Here is a 5,566-nt window from a genome sequence, read left to right on the forward strand (position 1 = left end):
GTGTTGATTTTGAGGTCAGTAACACTTACATTAGAATAATTTTAAAAAGAAAAGGAAATTGATTTTAAAAGAAAAAGACATTTTTGCTAAATCAACTTCCTGCAAACATATTTTGAAAATGGTATTTATAATAAAAAAAAATATTTTGAATTATTTGCTTAAAATTGAATTTTTAAACATTAATTTGAAAATATAATAATTTCATGATAAAAAACAAAATGGGTCATCTTTTATTAAGCACTTATGAGGTCTTTGGGAAAATGCTAACCAATACCTGCTCTTATCTTGTTCAGATGCACATTGAAAACAGAGGTTGAACCTCTTGAAGAAAAACGTTGAACTTCATGAAGAAACAAAAAATCTAAGATTCAATAACTTATCAAAACTTTTTGTATTTGTTTACTGCTTGAGGAGATTTCTTGCAAAACTAAACAAGTTTAGTCCAGTAACCTCTGTAACTTTTCTCTCAGTGGTACCTTTTCTCTTTTGAAATATCAGCCACTCTGCTCCCTTGGACTTGAGGACTGAATAAGGTTTTCTTTAATTGGTCTCCAATGCTAATGAAGCTTTTTTTTCTTACCAGGACATTTTAAGAAACCACAGGAAGTGATACTACCCAAAGGGCAGGATTTTTTGTCTGGTGTATTTGTTGGGGTTTTTTTACTTAGATTTGTTACTTAGGACCTTTTAACAGTCAGAGGAACTCAGTAAAAGCCTCTTGGCTCCTACTTATTTGTGAAACATCTGCCCAGAGCAATGTATAGAAACATGGCTGAAAAAAGGACTGAAAAAAGTATCCAAAAGTTTCTCTAGAGAAAGAGATGGAGAAGAAATACTTCAAAATTATACCATTATGTAGAGCTCCCTGCCTTTCCTTTTTTTTTTTGGTGGGAAATGGGAGAGAAGCCAATTCTACTATATGTTGTCAAGCTGCACAAAAATAGACTTTCAAGAAAGTATATTTGACCTGAAGCAGAAGTTGCAGTGGTTGTGTAGGCCTCTAAATTGCAGAAGTAATCTTTGAACTGCTTTCAGATGTTCGGAATGGTGTGGGTCAGAGAGGCAGACATGGTACCTACAGGGAAATTTTTGTCTATTATGGAGAGGGCGAAAAAGTGCCTGAAGGTACCTAAAAAACACTTAAAATACAGATGTGCTGTCAAACTGGAACAGAATCTGTCATTTTGGTTGGGAGCTTGCTTCATTTACAAGAATGGAGGAATGACAATTTATATTTTGAGCTTTAACTGTGTGCAATTTCCAATAGCAAAGTTATCAGCCCCTTGAAGAGTGTGGTAATATCAGTAACACCGACAGACCTCAACCCACAGTGGCACTACTGGGCTGTGCAGCAATGACATTACAGCAAGTTGAGCTGTCAGACCCAATGGCACTAAACTGTACCTAGGCAGTGGCAGCAATGATGGGTGAATGTCCTGGTTGGCAGAATGTCTCTGGTTGCCCAGAGATAACTGCAGGTAGAATAACAGGGACGTTCTCTGAGCTGCACCACAGGACCTCGCCCTGCAGTGATCCAACAGCTCGTCAAAACTATGAACTGAAATACAAGACTGGAAAATATAGCAGTTTGTGCCCTATTGCAGCTTGCAAAAAGCTGCAGGACTCATGGATGCAGTAGAATGTTCTCAGCCTTGGGTTCCCCGGCCCCAAAGGGAGAACTTTGAGGAGGCCACAAGGCACCGATGTTCTGCTGACCAAAACATCGAGGCAGCTGTAGGTTCCTTCCACAAGTGACTTAATGTTGAGGTTTGCTGACAAAGTTGTCTTTAACACCTTGTGGGAAAACAAAACCCAGATTTTAAATCTTACACCTCTCTCACTTGTCAGTTAACATGTAACTTCAGTGCAAAGTGAGTGGGGACCTCTGTGTATCAGGTGCAGGGAAGCTGCCACACATTTAGTTGATGGAGGCTGTGCAGTGTTTTAACAGCACATAATGAATTGCTTAACCATGTAAGCAGCAGCTAGAGGTGATTGTTCCAGGGAATAGCAATGTAGTTTAAAAATTGCACCATGGAAAATAGTAAATGTTTATGACCCTACTCTTGTGCAGGATTTACAAGAAGATCTTTAATAATAGCAGTGTTGAACAATACTAATACTTTATTAATTCTTCCTATTTTTTCTGTTTATTATATTAAGAAGTTCATTAACTCCTTCCCTCCTTCCCTCAGACAGGATTAGCTGTTGTTCAGGCAGTCCAGAAAAAACTGTATGTGTTCAGGAAGAATATTTTGTATAGAAATACAGTATTTCTTTCCTCTCCTCATCATTAAAGCACCTATATGCATATTCATTGAAATGAAAATCATTAAAATAGAAAAGTGAAACAGGTTATATGGTCATACAGGGGCCTTTTAAAGAAGGCTTGTTCTTACCTAAGCCATATACCTGACCCCTCTCGTGCTTCTAAATCCAGTAAGCACAAGTGCAAAGAGCAATGCTTTTCGTCATACTTCTTCAAGAAATTAATGGCCTATGTGACCATCTTTGTAATGTGGGAGAAGTCCTCTTTACAAAGATAGTTTTATTTCATCTTAGCATTACATACACAAGAAATATATACCTGGTGTGTGGTTACCCATTACTCCCTGTTTTAAATGTATATTCCATAGTGGTACCCTTCAGGAATCCCACAGGTTTCAGCCTGTTTCCTTTTCAAAATTCTGTGCATTCCTTGAGATGCTTTGAATCACAGTTGAGATTCTTCTAATACTTGCATATAAACCATGATCCCAGTAGTAAGCTGTGCTCATCATATTCTTTTAGAACTTATTCTTGCCCTAGGAAATGTAATTAACCAGAACAGACTGGGTAAGTGACCCTGCTGGTGCCGTTCAGCTACAAGGAGGCTGATGTTTTACATTTTGCGGGCATAAAGGTTGCAACCACTGTCAGGCTTTGCATTTAGTTTGTTACTCTTTATCAGTAATTCCTTGTTGGCATGAAGAAATATCTGTGCTTTAGGAGTTTGGCACTATATAGCTTATTTTAATGGTGTTATTAAACCTATCTCAGTTTTATCTGCACCAGGCAATTCCTTTTTCTGCTGCATATTATGAAAACATTCTTAGTCAATTTATTATTGATATTAATTTTTAATGTTCTCTGTACTATATGCTGGATAATGTTATGAACTGTTTCTGAAACCAAAGTGGTTTGTAATCTAAGGAATTACTTACAGGGATGCTTCCGTGAGTACCTGCTGCTTGCACGTGGGCTCGTGGTCTGGTCCTGCCTCCCAGCCCCTCTCACCTGCAATCCCTGCTGGACCTTGGGGGTTGTGTAGGGTGGTGTGATGTGCTCTTTCATGTGCAATACCGCATCCCTGCTGGGCTGGGGGCAGTCTGATATAGAGAAGAGGGGGAGCAATGAACAGTTCAAAATCTCAGCTGTGTGGGGTTAGGGAAAAGCAGGAAAAAAATGTTAAATGCAGGTCATGGCAGAGTTGGATTCAGAAAAGAGATCCAAATCTTGTATCACCTTTTTTACATTGATATGTTATTTATTCTATTTAATTTTGACACAAGGAAGTGAATGAGGAACTACATGAAAGCCATCTCTTTTCCAGTTGCTCAAAAATATAATAATTAGCTATTGAATATTTCTTCTAGTGTACAGAGCCCTCTTAATTCCGTTAACAATACATAGTTATGGAAGTAAAATGGCACAGCCAGTGGATCTTTGTTGTAGATAAAAACAGATCACAAAAATGGTTCTTTTCTTCTTCACAGAAGAACTTGCTCTAATAAGACTTCCTTCAGAATCTTAGAACCTGAGCTTTACCACAGGTCTCAAGACTTAGAGGTCCCAACTTTCACAAGTCAAGCTTCTTCCTTTTAATAAACAAATCTGCATCAATAAGGACCTCCAAATGAGTGCTCAGAGATCCATGACTCTTCTAATGCATTATGAAAATGAAGTGGACTCTTCTAAATGGAATACAGGTGTTCATCCAGAGCGCTGTCAAACTTGGTTATTGAGGGATAATGGGCTTCCCAAGGTAAATGACAGTGGCACAGGGACCAAGCTTTCCATTTTAAATACAGGCAGCATGTAAAGGCCCATGCCTGAAAATCAATTAAGATGGCTATCATGGTGGAGATTTTGCAGGGCCAAAGTCCACCAGTGCAATAACTATCATGTCGTTGTTAACAAATATCGAATGCTTTGCATGCAACCCTGAAAAATGATTCATAAATGAAAATTTGGATTTGCATCAGGTGTAACCAGGATGAACTATGTTTAATCGCCTGAAAAGGAAAACATGATTTAGCAGCCTGCATTCCTCATACCAGTAAGGATCTTCTACCTGAGGAGGTGATGCAGGATCAGGCTTGATGTAAGGAAAAAGAAAGAATTTGTACACTGCATAAGCATCTCATAATGAACCACAGAGATGACAGCAGTAAAACAGGATCCATTATTCATGCTCCAGGCACAAACAACAGTGCAAATGTATTTCCAACACATACAGATGAAAGGATGCCTAATAACAAGCCAAAAATGCCTAATGTTTGCCAGTAGTCCTTAATCAACACCATGGATGTGATTGACCATTCAATGGGGAGATAATTTCTCAATATACGACCATCTCTCTTCACTTTCTCTCTTACTTTACAAGCAGTAAGATAAAGACCATTTTAAGGCCAGTGGCATTTCAGAGTGAGGGATTAAAATAGGATACAATTCCACCTCTCTCTTCTGTAAAAGATGAAGAATGTGAAATTTTTGAGACCTCTGTGCACTTTTCATGTGCTTCTGCTCCAAATATACCAGTGCCTCCATCTCTGCAGGTGCCTAATTCTCTCTTCCTTTTGAGTTGGCTCTAAAATAATTTCAGAAATGACATCCTTCTATGCCATCTTCCTCATATTTCCTCAGCTTCTACCTTAGGAACTTGAAATAGCAGAAAGATTGGTAAAAGGAGTCACAAACTTTTCTCTTTGGTGCTTTCTAATTTTGACCCAGTGAAAATTAATACAGTGTGTAACTTTATTGTAGCTGTAAAAGAAATCACTTGAGTTGAAAGCAACAAACATTGAACATTGAGAGATTATAATGTCTGGTAGATCTATGGTTCAGTACATCTAAGCAAAATTGCTGCTACTGTCCTATGCATTGTAAAATGTTCTAATGATAATCTGTAGTGTAATTCAGGGTTGATTTTTTTTTCCCCTTCTTTTTGTCTTGGTAGTCGAACAAGGCATCAAATACAAGAAAAAAATGATCAACATAATGTCTTTGGAGAGGGACAAAACTACTGTGATTGTTAACTACCTGTGTAAAAAAAAAATCATGCTGACAAAGTAAATTTTAAGTTCCTTTCTTGCTGTCTTCCTCTGAACTGTATTTTTTCCACTCTTATTTTAGGTTAACCTAAAGTTGGATGTGATGAAGAATGTCTTAAAGGTAATTGCATACAATGCATATGGTTCATGAATATACTCCTACCCCTTCAAACAACAAAACTCCTGAGTTCACTTGCCATGTGCCTGCTGATTTATATTTGAGGTGCTGTTCTCCCCATTGAGTTTCTCCCCTT

General features: G+C 37.9%; 1 long non-coding RNA gene across 1 annotated transcript in view; it reads left to right on the forward strand.

Moving 5' to 3' along the window:
• The first annotated feature begins 1,700 nt into the window (after positions 1-1,700).
• LOC113974494 overlaps positions 1,701-5,566 on the forward strand; it is a 35,177-nt gene continuing 31,311 nt past the window's right edge. Inside the window, exon 1 of the long non-coding RNA XR_003536563.1 lies at positions 1,701-1,767. This is a non-coding gene — a long non-coding RNA (uncharacterized LOC113974494). The remainder of the gene's footprint in view (positions 1,768-5,566) is intronic.

This window comes from Neopelma chrysocephalum, unplaced genomic scaffold, assembly GCF_003984885.1.
Source record: "Neopelma chrysocephalum unplaced genomic scaffold, ASM398488v2 Primary Assembly neopelma1_121, whole genome shotgun sequence".
Taxonomy (NCBI): Eukaryota; Metazoa; Chordata; class Aves; order Passeriformes; family Pipridae; genus Neopelma; species Neopelma chrysocephalum.